General features: G+C 42.7%; 2 long non-coding RNA genes across 3 annotated transcripts; both read right to left on the reverse strand.

Annotated features, from left to right (window-relative positions):
• Window positions 1-2,429: 2,429 nt before the first annotated feature.
• On the reverse strand, window positions 2,430-4,188 carry LOC120441108. Its single transcript, XR_005613780.1, has 3 exons — window positions 3,609-4,188; window positions 2,952-3,053; window positions 2,430-2,809 (listed from the first exon to the last, which is right to left on the reverse strand). It is a non-coding gene; the product is annotated as an uncharacterized LOC120441108 (long non-coding RNA).
• A 21-nt stretch (window positions 4,189-4,209) lies between these two features.
• Window positions 4,210-6,691, reverse strand: LOC120443517. Of its 2 annotated transcripts, none has more exons than XR_005615469.1 (3): window positions 6,637-6,691; window positions 4,575-4,777; window positions 4,210-4,476 (listed from the first exon to the last, which is right to left on the reverse strand). It is a non-coding gene; the product is annotated as an uncharacterized LOC120443517 (long non-coding RNA). The 2 variants fall into 2 exon arrangements; XR_005615470.1 differs by having other exon boundaries at window positions 4,575-4,769; window positions 6,637-6,683.
• Window positions 6,692-13,878: the final 7,187 nt, after the last annotated feature.

Here is a 13,878-nt window from a genome sequence, read left to right on the forward strand (position 1 = left end):
CAACAAAGACTTTAACTGATCAAACACACACATCCACACATGTGCAATAAGACTGCTATATGAGCAATTCTTCTTCTGACGAAGTTGTATTTTTGTATTTTCCTACTCAGTTGTATATAGTATTTGTATTTCCATTTTATTCTATTGTATATATTATTCTATTCTATTTTATTCTGTTGTATATGGCATTTTATTTTATTTTATAATATTTTATTGCTTTCCAGTGTTTTCTAATTTCTGCTACATAACTTTGCACTTTGCTGTAACAAAACAAATTTCCCACCTGTGGGACTAATAAAGGTCATCTTATCTTATCTTATCTTATCTTACCTATGTATGAGACTGGGCTGCTTGACTACAATTTGGAAATGGATGCAGAATCACACGGATCGTGCTATTGTTTGTTTTTTAATACGATGGACTGAACACAGGAGGTATCTGACTAAGCAAACATTAATCTGATCCCATTTCTACCTGTCTCTACTATTTCAACTGTAACTGTCAGGATATATATTTATTCCAGCTCTCATAGGGCAAAGGAATGACTCAGACTTGTCAAATGTTCTTTGATTAAATACACAATATGAAGTTCACAATTTTCTTACAAATAAAACTATAATGACAAACATGAACAGCTGTGCTTATTTCTGAGACATGATTTTTTTGAATGTGTTCATATTTAGACATTTGTATGCTGAAACTGTAATGGTGAACCTGAGGTGATGGTCAGCAGAAGGCAAATATATATAAATATAAAACAATATTGAAGTAATGTCTTTACCCTGTGCAGCGTGTGGACGCTGTGCACACAATCACCTTATTCACTGTAGTAAACATGCACCGCTAGCCCACATGACTGACTGTCTCCATGGTTACATCGTATATTATTAGCTATGTAAACAGCTTCCAAAGATACCGCCATAGCTCTCTGCAGCTGTAACACTTTCACGCTTTACAAATCATTTCACGTTTTTGATATTTATAAATAAAGAATATGTTTTTAAGGTCATGCTAGGCGATTGCTATGGTGGTTGCTGTGGACTTGGGTGGACCGCGCGTCCGATTCCTGTTATTAGCTGTCCGCCGTAGGAAGGCTGCGTTCCGTTTAGAAGTAGCGCCAGTCTGCCGTAACTCGAACTCAAACCCGCTTTGTTCTGTAATTAAGGGCCTTTTATAGACATGCACGCACACATATAAAACACGTTGCTTCACCATGACAGTGCAACTTTACTAAAACCTTTAAAGTATCTGATATAAGATAGAAAAATGAAGCAACCAGAGATTTAATGATGAAGACTCGGTTCTGTAGTTCACGTCTTACAGTCCTGAATGACTCACTGCACATCCATATAATTTATTGAAGAGGGGTTTAGAATGCACTTTAAATTTAGACTGTTGCTGTTTAATTTTTTACATTGTTACTGTGTTATGTCATGAATAAGGTTCACCTGCTGGGAGTTTGATGGATCAGCTGGACAATACAGTCAAAGACAGACTTCATTCATCATATGCAAGAATCCTAGTTGGATTTTTGTTTCCACTCATATTTTTGAAGCAAATATTGAAAACAATTCTGACAGACTGGATACCTGGTCGGGGTGTACATTACCTTTCACTCAAGCATCCCAGGACAGAGCCCTGCCCCACCATGAGCCTGGGTGGATACGTGGTTATAATATAAAATGACTGATACTGAATATGAATATTTCATGAAAATCAAATTATAATATGAATTCCTGGGTGTTTGTTGTATCCAGCAAGAGTAATATTGATTACACATGTCTGAATTGCTAACCCTAGCTCAACAGACCACAATGCCCTGGACTGTCACTATTATTACATGCTGTGAACATAAGTAGCTTTGATCACAGTTTATGTTGTAAAAGGAATATTGAAAAAAAGATCAACATTGTGATGTTATTTCTTCCAAACTGACCAGAAACATGCTTGTCAGACTCTCACAGCACAGGATCAGACTCACTGTGCATGATGGCTCAGGCCAATAATGTTTGTTAGATTGTCAGTTGTTTAGTGCTTCTGTACAGTTAGGGTTACCATCTCTATTTCAGTATAATTAATATGCAGAAAACACTAAAAGTAGATTTTCTCCCAATATTCTAACATAATTAAAAAACTTTGACTTTGTAAGTACATATTGTTACAGTCCTAATGCCAGTATGATTCTTCATAACTCCTGCTTTGAAATACTGAACTTTAAAATGTACCTGATGAAAGATAATTTACAGTGGCAGTCTGTCAGGATAATTCTGACTATAAGATCACTGTATTAATCTGAATCCTTCTGAAATGTGCTGTGAATGAATGCTGATGCAACTCACTGTGGGAAAGCTGTTAATAAATGAATCTGTGACACATGCAACATATTCACAAAGGAAGAGGACACAAAGGGAGGACACGCAGAGGCTGTGTTAAAGTCAGAAATCCAAATCTTTAGTCAAAAACAGGCGGCGGTTACAAACGGGAACCAGAAAAGCAGTCCATTAAACAGTCTACAGGGTCAAACATACAGAGAATTCAAACAGCAGTAAAAAATAACTGGACACTGAAAAACTTAAAGCAATGTGTGACGAAACAAAAGGAAGCAGCAGAGTATCTTCACTGAATTATCATTAATTACAAAAGAGAAAAACGACAATTTTTACGGTTTGTTTTCTTAATTGCAGTTAGAGTGTGGCTGGTAAAGGCTGTCTCTGGTGATGAAACCATGAAGGAACAGGATCTGGCACGTGTTGGTGAAACATCCCAGTACACTGGTGTAGTTTCCTCTCCAGCTGTTTGACAGTTGACACTTCAACATTAAGGGGAAGAAGAAGAAACAGTGTTAGGTCAGGTGACCACATGGTTTCTAAAATAACTGACAGGAAGTAACCAGGCTGTTAGAAATGGATGGCATGTGTTTAGAGTTACTGTAGTTAGATAACTCTACTTACCAAAAGCAAAGCTGCTGAATGTTGCAGGAACATGCTCATGTGTGGTGGTCATTCAATGCTGCCCTGGCAGGTTAGACAGTCTAATAGTGATATCCTGCCCATCTGAGAGTTTGAAAACACACATGCAAAGATTTAATTGTATTACAGTCAAAATGTTTGTGTATTTGAAAGCACTAACACTTAAGGATGACTCGGATGGTCTCTCTCTAAGAGTATCTCCTTTGAAAGCAGAGACAAGTTTACCCACTGATTCACGTCACTTTACCTGGATGATGACTCCTCTCTCCCTCACTCAGAAACACTCCTAATAATATTGAAGATTTACTCACAACATTACAAAATCAGCAAAAACATTTCCCTTTGATTCAGTTTCTCCATTCCTGCTGAACATCAGGCAACAAATATCCCAGTAAATCACAGTAAGGTGTAAAGCACGTATACTGTGTACAACATGTGGCTGTATAAAGAACATTCAATTCTAAAACTCACAACTATTTCTATTTTAGCTGTGTGTGGTTTATCTGCAGCCTCTGATGAGAGATCAGAATTGTAATTTTCTCTGCTTTGTCTAACCTCTGCAGAGCCTCTGTCAACAAAAACATATCTATGAGCATAGAAGATGTAAAATATACATTTCATAACACACACTGGACAAACCTCGGTCAGTTGATTTCCTCTGTGCAGTGCAGACGAGCATCAGTCAGCAAGTCAAGGTGGTGAGATGGACTCGTGCCCTTTGTGACTCTGCTAGTTCCTCTGAGGAAACACCACCGTCTCTCCACACCGTCACCAACTGTGAGCACAAACTGCGGCTCCGCCAGCATGTAGGAAATCAGATATCACACACACAGGGGTGAAGAAACATCAGAGCTTGAGTTTGGAGACTTTAGATCTACACAGATCAAAGTAGCTCTTAGTTTCAGCAATCAGTGAACAGACAGACAATGATACCATACTGATTCTGTATGAGTACAATATGGTATTTTCAATTCAGGTGTCAAATTAATTTGACATATATATATATACATATATATATATATACATATATATATGTATATATATATGGATTTGGCTGCAGGTGCCCCTGTACATCCTTCTCAGCAGCACACATGTGGGTACCATTTAATCACACTTCTTCCTGAGCTTTGCCTCATCACAAGACTAAAGGTGGCATCCCGTGTCACAGTCTTATCATCATCCAACTGGAAAAGAAACATTTACAGGTCTCCTGGTTTTGTTTTCTGATCCTGCAAAAGACTGAGGACAACAAAGCCCAGAGAACACGAGATACACAACATCCAACATTCAGACTCTGCAGCCTCCATAAATGAAGAGCACCAGGTTGGTCCAGTTATACTAGATATAAGCATACTTCACATTACTGTGTATGAATAATAATCAAGAGACAAACTTTGAAGATGCAGAGCATGATGTCCCATCATCAGACTGTAAACAAACATCCACCAGGCTTCTTTGCTGGCAGAGGTGATGATTCTCCCATCAGGGATCAGTAGCATGTATTAACCTGTGGTATAAGCAGCAGTCACTGAAATGTTACTGTTTGAGATAAGAAATCTAGCACATAAAAGCCAGGGTGGGAGGGATCTCTACAAACTGACTTACCTCTGCAAGTGTGAGGCTGTTCCTCCAGCCTCAACAAAATCTGACTCTCCAGTCACAGACAAACAAAAAAACTCCAGCTGGGAGATAGAAAACGCTGTCTGGGTCTTGCTGGATGTTGCTGGTCAGAGTCCACACATTAGCAGAGTGCTGCTTGGTCCCACTGACCCATGTGGACAGTGACTGTGGAGAACTGTTCTGGCAAACTGAAAAGAGAATTAAAATAACAAAAAGCCAAACAGGATTTCCACAAAGACTCTCTTGGAATCAGCAATCAGAAAATCATTGGCTCATATTTCAATTAAATATGAATATGTTGCTTAACTGTAAGTTAAGTTAAGATCTGATTTGATTTACATCCTTCACACAGCACATTTTTCCAGGCCTTCAGGTAAACATAGCAGTAATCCCAGGTAATATGACTCATAGTAGAGATTCTATAAGAAAAGATCGCTAGCTCTAATATTATTACCACACAATCCAAGGACACATCAACAGCTCAGATTTCTAGAACTATTTAAACAAATGTCAGTCTATCCATTCATTTTCTTCTGAATATTCAATTCAGGTTCACAGTGGGAGGGTGGGGGGGGGGTGGAATTTTGTAAATAAAGTCTGCAACACAGAAAGAGCTGTGATCAAGCTATTTATTACTGTGCGCAGGAGAGCCAACACACATCAAACATCATAGTTCAATGTCATGCCAGCTCTGCCACAGAAGTCGTGCTCCTACTCCTTTGCGCATTCCAAGGAAGAGGGAGGAAGTTACAAACTGATCGTACCACACTTCACGCGCCTCGCTATGAAACCTAACGGATCAATGGTTACGCTGTTTTGTGCCCTTGGCCTTATCAGCACCTGTAAAGGGAGTTGTTTTCTCAAACTACTGACACTGAAGTAAGTTCATCTAGTTTTAGAAACTTTCACTGAACAGTCTATAACAGTGTCACAACTAAGCATATGCATAAGCACTTAAATACCTTAAATGAGAATAATAGAAACTTTCTATTAGAGCCTGTCCCAGTAGTCATAGGTAGAGCACACCTGGACAGGTACCAGTCTGTCAGAGGACTAACAGAGACACAGACATCAGAGTAACAAATCGATTTAAAATTAATGTAAGCTTGCTACAGCTGTATGTATGAACATGTGTTTCTGTGCTCACAGTCCACCTCTCAGGAACCTGCAGTTCATTTAAGTCTACTTTAAACAGACCTCACAAAAGGCTGATGTGGCTGGTTCAGTAGTCTGATTTAAGTACGATACCTTTGGCCAGGGATTCATCTGGTACATCGCTTCACTGCAGTCTTACCTATTTTCCTGACACCTGAATAGAAAATACTGATATTTACATATAACAGATTCTGCTGATGCGGCCTGACTCACTCCTAATTCTAGATGCTCAGCACACACAGAGACACAGAGGGACTGTTTAAAGTTTAGTGTTAACCTGAGTCACTGATCATTTACAGTATTACAGAGTCTGGCAGTCTTTGCATGATGTCCACGTCACTGTAACTTTCTAGCTGACTCTCAGGTGTGACAGGTGTGCCAGCAGGAAAGAGTAATAAAAACCTGCATCCTGAGGTTTGTCATGCAGGATTAAAGGAGCCAGGCTTTGTTCACACAGCTAGGATTGTATTTCACACTGACCCTGGGTCAGTATAAGTATCATACAGTTTAAACGAAGCACTGAAACTTGCACATATTTATTATAGATGCACTGAAGCTAATCGGGATATTTACTGTCAATCTGTGGCTGCAATTAAACACTTTAATGGAAACTTTATTAACTAGTAACTTCATCAGTCATGACAGAAGCTAATATTTCTGTCCCAACATCGTTTAAACAGTAACAGCTTTACTACAATATAAGCTAACATTTACACCGTAACTTTAAGCTAGCACCATAAAGACGGTAAAACACGTAATAATATCTACAAATGCATCTTAAAGCTGTTATATTAGCACTCGGTGTATTACTAACATAACCACATTAACATTATTGACACTCGCTGACTTTTAATAGTCATTCTATAAATGCTGTCCGGTTAAATGGCCTTACCTGTAAACACTGCTGTATCCACCGGATTCCAGCCAGAGTGGATTCTGGAGTCTTCCCACGCTCCTGTTAGTGATCCTCCATCTGGATGGATGAGAACAACCTTCTGAACAATCTAGCAGGTGGAGATGGCCCACATCTATGGGACTGATGTCTGCTAATAACGCCCATTGTATGGACTGATAACAGCCGAAGCGGGTGAATAAAGTCACCCAGTTGCTAGCTGTGCCATTACCCAGCATACACCTCTCCCTCCATAAATGCAATAAATGATACAAAAGTAATGGCCTATAATTAATTTATATGCTGTATCTGCTGTTTCTCAGATAGTTGTTTACATTATATAATATATTGTGTTCAGTATACGTCACTACAATATGTCTGTGAAGGTTCTCAGTCATCCAGGTCATCGTAGACTAAGGAGCTTGGAAAGAAAAGCGTCTGGACTTCTTGAGTTGCTTGAAGACGTTTCACCTCTCATCCGAGAAGCTTCTTCAGTTCAGTTAGTCTACGTCACTACAATGTGATTTTGGAAATGTATAAATGTACGGACAACAGGCTCTTCCGCGGAAATCTCTTGTCGTCAATAAACAACGTTTAGGGAGCTCTATAGTATTCAATAAGAGGACCCTGCACGTCAATTCTCGACGTGAGGGGGGTACCCTGCGCGTCGATAAGTGAAGCAGAGGGAGCCTGACCATGCGTCACACATTTGACGAGTTGGGAGTGAGAACGTGTTGGTTAGCCCTGTGTTGCTAGGGTGAACCCTCAGCCTCCTGCGACCCTGTGAAGAGGATGGATGGATGTCCTGAACATGAACTGCTGAAAGTAAAACAAGAAACATTGGATATGACCTTTTCTGTCAGATAGAAGAAAAGTGAAATGAACAGAGTCCTACATACCTTTGTCAATCTGTTTGTTACAGGGAGTCATGATGGACTGTGGCAGATCCTGGGTGAGTATACTTGTTTCAGGATAGTATGGTAGCTCGGGTTCAGGACAAAGGACAGCTCTTGGATCCCTTCTCCATAATTGTCCTCCCTCCAGATCTTAATGTTTCTGTCCATGCAGCACCACACTTTTACTGACACTTACAACTGTGAGCTTCAGTCCAGCATTGACAAATTCTCCAAATCAGATGACAGCTTCAGTCTCACCATTAACATCAAACATAAGTACTGTATCAGCCTTCATCTGGCAGAATCCACGTATCAACACAAAGGGCCAGACTGTCAACACCACGGACAGTTTAAGCTATCTAGGAATGTGTCCATAAACTTCCATGCCCTGCACACGCTCACCTGTTTGCTCACAGAAGCCAAGCACAGTCACAGCAAAGGAAAAAGGAGGATGATGAGAACGTTAATGCTCTTTACTGACCTCAAGCTGCAGAGAACCCAGCTCAGAGACTGTGAAGCTTTTTTCCCCAAGTACCCTTTTTGTCTTATAACCATTCAGTGTCCAGTGCCTGCTTATGAACCTGTGAACACATGTCTTCAAAGAGTTTTGGTTACTTACTTGTCTGCATACTTTGCAAATCCAACATTGCACAACTGTCAATCATGTCCTGTGTCTGAACCTTGACAAGAGTCTCTGATGGATCCCACTCTCCCTAAAACCCCTCGACCAGACCTCACAATGGTCCCAGGTTGGGAGAGGTGTTCAGTAAAACAAAACAGTCTCTTTGCCTCCACATCAGCCCCATCACTGATCTATTGATTTGCTTCCCAGTAGTTGATCGTACAACCTAATTCCTAAAGAGAAGCCATGGAAACATATCTTAATATCTTTCAGCTGGAGTAATTCACCCATAATCCTCTCCCTTAGGTGGAGACTGAAAAGAACAAGACTTTGAGATTCAGTTCAGCTTTAGAAGCACTACGAGGAGCCACCAGCTGTACTTAATTGGACTTGGGGATTGTATAGCATCTGGTTCAAGTGAAATAAAATCAAGCACCCAGGCATAGGGATGTAAATCAAAAACTGGTTCCCAGTCCAATTCGGTGGAATCGTTAGTCTGCCTGCTAATCTGAATTATGGTAGCAGCCCACTAATCAGTTCTTCCACTCGCACTACAGTCAGCTGATTTCAGTGTACGTGTCAGAGGGACAAGACAGTCTAGAGCCGGGATATGGACATTTATTTTTATTGCACAAAAGGACGAGATTAATGGTAAAGTGGAAACTATATCAAGGACAGAAACAACTACATTATGCTGCTAACACAACTTTGGGTCTGCACAGACAGCATGCTAATGCTAAGCTAGCCAAGAACCCAGAGTGAATGCTGACCCCAGCAGTTGGGATGGACCCTGGACTTCAGCAGGTAACCAACAGATGAGCAGTCAGGCTGCAGCCTCCCATTCTACCTGTTCAGGTTCTTAAAGTAGAATCACTGTAGCGATGGCTTTTTGCGCTGGTTTTCATCTTTGCTTTGTGCTGTCAGCTTTGTGTTCTACTAAGACAATGATCTTAGACATGTGTGTCCTCATTAGGGATTTGTGTTGGTGTGTGGGGCTGTAGCTTCAGATGATTGTTAAATGGTGATTATGAGAAAGTGTGTTTCAGCTTTTTTACAGAGTAACATGAAAATAATGTAACGGGTAGTATAATGCACTACTTTGTCCTGGGAGTAATTAAGTAATCAACAAACATGTACGAACATTTGACCCACAGCATGTAATTAATTTGCATGAATGAAAATTGGACTTAGAGATGGTGGACTCTTCAAATGGAGCCTGTGAACACCCAATGACGAATCAAATCAGTAAGTGATATCGATAATGGAATCAAAATTGCTAAATTCTTACTGATTTCCATCCGTACCCGGGCATGCAGTCTGCTTCTAAAAACATTTGTAAAAGAATGGGCCACTCATAGGAGTTCACTGAGTCCCAGTACAGAAATGTCCTAACCACAGTCAGCTGTTAGTGATATTAGAATAAAACAACAACATTTTTTAGTGTGCTGACTTTTAATTAGTTTGAAATGTCTTGTTTTCAGCTCATCACAATCATAATTCTGTGTTTTTTGCCTGTTTTGTGTAGCATTGTGCTGTAGAAAAATAAAGTGGGTGTAAACATCAAACTGATTTTCTTAGATGTCCGGACAGAAACCTTTGCAAAGGATCAATACAGCATTTTCTTTCTACAGAAGTTTCTTCCTACAGCACTGATAGAGTGATGCAGTGATGTGTCAAATGCATTAAATCTAACAAGCCTAATAAGAAAGTAGAGATTTGTGTGTGTAATCAATGTTAATGACAAAACATTTTCATCATAGTTTTCATCACAAAAAAAAAGACAATAACTCAATAAAAACAAATGCACAAGGACAAAATCTCTGATGACACGTATTGACCCCTTTATTGACAAGTAAAAATGACATGAAGATGTTCTGGAGTGACGAGATCCAATCAGAATGAATTAAGTTTATAGAGAGGCGGGATGAGTTTGGAAGTGATCCAATCTGAAGTAATCTCAGCAAAGTCAGATGTGCACAGTTTTATTTGCCACTGACAAACAGGATGGGATATCCACGCTCGTTGGTTCTGTCCACCAGTTCAGAAGTTTTGGCGCGAGATATGTGAAGACTTATCAAAGTGTCTGAAATGTAACATTCCAACTTCCCCTTTAGTATGTTTGTTGGGCAGCTTAGATAATGTCACTACAGAAAAGAATATAGCCCATATGGTTTTCACTGCCCTATGCATAGCCAACAAAACAGTTGTGGGATTATAACCCGTAACACAGTCCTCATGAACTGGAAAAATAAAAATAATCTTAATTCTAACCAATATAGAAATTATCTATTAGATTACATTAGTCTTGACACAGCCTCTGCCACCACATCAGATCAATTGCTCTGGGCTCCTTTGATCAGCTCCATCACCTAGTGGGGGTGGGGGGGTCATAGTTTGGTCCCACCTTCACTGTTGTGATTGGTGTGGGGGTAGGGACAGGCTTAGGGTGTCGGGGGGTTCCCCAGGAGCATCTTCCTTGGAAGGCTCAACCCGGGGTAGCGATCATGGCCTATTAGGGGCTCTGTTGGCTCTTAGGTGACCGTTTCCTCGTGGCTGCGTGCAGCGGGGCTAGGGGAGGGTCTGTGCTGACGGACGTGGGTTACTGACCTGGTAGCCTGGCTGCCCCTGAGTGGGTCCGGGACAGGTGTGAGGTTCTGGGGCGCTCCGTCTCTGGGCTGGGGCCCTGGCCGGGCCTCGGGGGCTTGGGTCCTGGTTGGTGTGTTGCCGGGGTTGTGGGCGGGTGGGTGTATGGGGGCCCAGCCCTGGCGCAGGGTGCCGCCAGTGTATCGAGCTACCTGGGGGGCTCTTCAACTGGTGGGGGAGGGTGTCACATCTTGCAGGAGCTTTCCTCTCTTCAGGAACTCACTCTGCAGGAGGGGGAGATACAGGAGAGGTGGAGGAAGATCTCAGCCTGGGCGTCTATTGTCTTGTGTAGTCTGGAAGATGAGTGGATGATGGGGTGGGTGCAGTTTTCTCTGTGGTGGGGTCGGGTGGGCTGTCCCGGGCTCTATGGGGGCGGGTGGCGCTGCTGCACTGGGCCCCGGTCCGGATGGGCCTGGGCCCCCTTTCCCTGGCGGGTTGCAGAGTATGGGGGTGCCTACTGGGGTCAGCGGGGAGCTGGCCCCAGGAGGGGTCACTTGCCCCTCCCTTCTTTCCCTCCCCATCTCCAGCTGCCTCCCTCTTCCCGCTCCACCACAATCACCCACACATGCAGGGCCTTGGGGTAAAGGTGTGTCACCAGGGTACAGAGGAGGCATCCCCCACCTCTGTTCCCTTCTGGCTGCCTCTGCCTCAATTTTATCTCACAACTTAGACATTCACATTACTCACACTCTCATTACACATACATATAGGACCTTGGGGGTGGGCACGCTACACGGACTCCAAAGTACCATCAGGGTGTACACCTCACCCCTGGCGTCGTTGCCCACCTCTCTATTTTAAATACACATAGACATTGAGGGCTATCAGGAGGGGCTATGCGCTTACCTGCTGCTCTGGCAGGTAGCTCCATGCCCTCCTGGGTTTTAAATGCACCTTAGAACACACATACATCAACACTACATATGAGCGAGTGGAGGGAGGTTTGGAGTCTTCTCACATCCCCGTTCTCTGCGGCCTGCTGGAGCGGGGGGGGGCTGGGAGGAGGAGTTGGCCGTCCGACTGGGGTCTGGAATGTGGGGCCTCCCTGCTGCTGCGGAGTCGGGGCGGTCTGCTTCTCCCCACCGCAGGGAAAAGGGTAACACCACCTGGGTCTGGGTGCAGTTTCCCCCTCTAGGGGCAAGGGTACCTAGACCTGGGGCGTAGAGTACGCTTGGGGAGTGTGATTGTGTGTACAGTGTCTATTTATGTCTGTCTCCATGTTGGTTGAGTGTGGAATAATTGCATATGAGAGCATGAGGGTGGGAATGGATGTTTGTATCTGTGTGTGCCTGTATGTCTGTGTCTATATGTCAGGTTGGGTATCAGACGCCACCTCTCTGGGGACATCTCAGGCCCTCCAAGGTTTGGAGGCCTATCTCCCCCCACCACTTCCCCTGCCGGTGGCGGACGCCCTCAGACATCGGTGCGTTGGTGGTTCTTTGTGTCCGGGGATGGGCTTCCAGGTACACACCGGCTCAGTCCTTGGTGGCTGCTTATCGGGGCCTGGAGCCTGGGGCTCGCTCGGGCCACTTCGGGGGTTGGGGTGCCCTCGGCCTCTCAGCCTGGGGCTCGGTCACTCTGGCGCAGCTGGCTGCCGGCGGAGCTCACGGGCACGTCACTGCAACCCCCCCTGGCTAGTGCTGCACAATAATGTTTAATATTTAGTATTTAGTGTTATATTCCCATATATCATCGTGATGTTGTTTATTCTATTACTCTCGTTTTCTTCTGCTTGTTTTCTTTTTTCTTTCTCAACAGGTGATCCAGGTGATCGACATATGTATTTTTTGTCTGCTTATTCTGTTGGTTTTTGTTTTTTGCCCTTTTTCCCCATCCCTCTTCTCAGCTGTTTTTCTTTCCCTCTTTCTTTCCCCCAGTCAAGTCTGTCCCGTATTCAGCAAGTGAAAATAAAATAAACAATAAAAGGTGAAAGGCAAGGCTGGGATGGTCCATTTGGTAAAGTAAATCCGTTGGGCATCTTTCTTCGCCTTTAGACAATAATTCTGATGGCAAAAGAGCCAAACGGGACAGGCAAAAAAAAAGAAAAGAAAAAAAAGGACAAACAGGATGGGAGGGGGGAGCTGCCATGCTCCAACACAACGTCAACTCTTGGAAGGAAGACAAGCGTAAACACATGGACACGTTCTGCATTCGAGGTCAGCTGAATGAACTTTCGAGTTAGTCTGATGATATTTAGTTGACTAAAACTGGACTCAAACTAAAAGACATTAGAACTGAAATATGACTTTAACAAAAAGACATTTTAGTCAAAGACTACAACTAAAACTAAATCCAAATTAACACTGGTGGAAATGAACCAGGATTCACCTTTAATGGTCAGTAACATTCAAAGTTCAAATGGTGCCCCATTACCTACTGACTCGAGACAAACTGCAGTTCATGGAGAAGGAAGAGAGTGAATTTGAGTCACACTAACCTAAACCCATGTGCAGATACAATCGTTCAATGGAAATCATCCCCTTTTTTCGTTACCGTCCATCCAATGTTCTTCCCTGACCGCATCACTGCTTTATTTCTTTGTACTTTTCTATCTGATGATGGACCAGAGATGATTCCCGCTTGGTGCCATGGAAGAGTTTTACTCATCCATCTGAAGAAGCTGTGATGACACCGGCCTCATCCTGTCACACAGAGCTGCTCCTGTCATGCCCAGCTTTGCCAGGATAGCATAAGAATCATGGCCTGGGTTATCCTTTTCTAAACAGTGCTGCACTCACTGTATACATGAAATGATTCATTAATAGGATTTAGCTGAATAAAAGAGACTACAGTACACAGTACAGAGTGATAGTTCCCTGCCAACCAAAGCCTGCTGTCTTTCACTACCTGCATCACATTTAAACAAACAATAATGTGTGTAGGACGTCTAAATCACTGTTCAAAGGGAACAGTGCTGGTTCACACGTCTTTAGCTTTGTTGTGGTTTCAGTTCATTTCAGAAGACTTTAGGAACGGTATGAGTCAAGAGGATGGGTTGGACACAGCCACAGAAACGCTGAAACAATGCTCTGGCTGTATTAAAATATTTTGCACTGTGTTATAACCCAAATAGAGTGTGCA

The sequence above is a fragment of the Oreochromis aureus genome, linkage group 2, assembly GCF_013358895.1.
Source record: "Oreochromis aureus strain Israel breed Guangdong linkage group 2, ZZ_aureus, whole genome shotgun sequence".
Taxonomy (NCBI): domain Eukaryota; kingdom Metazoa; phylum Chordata; class Actinopteri; order Cichliformes; family Cichlidae; genus Oreochromis; species Oreochromis aureus.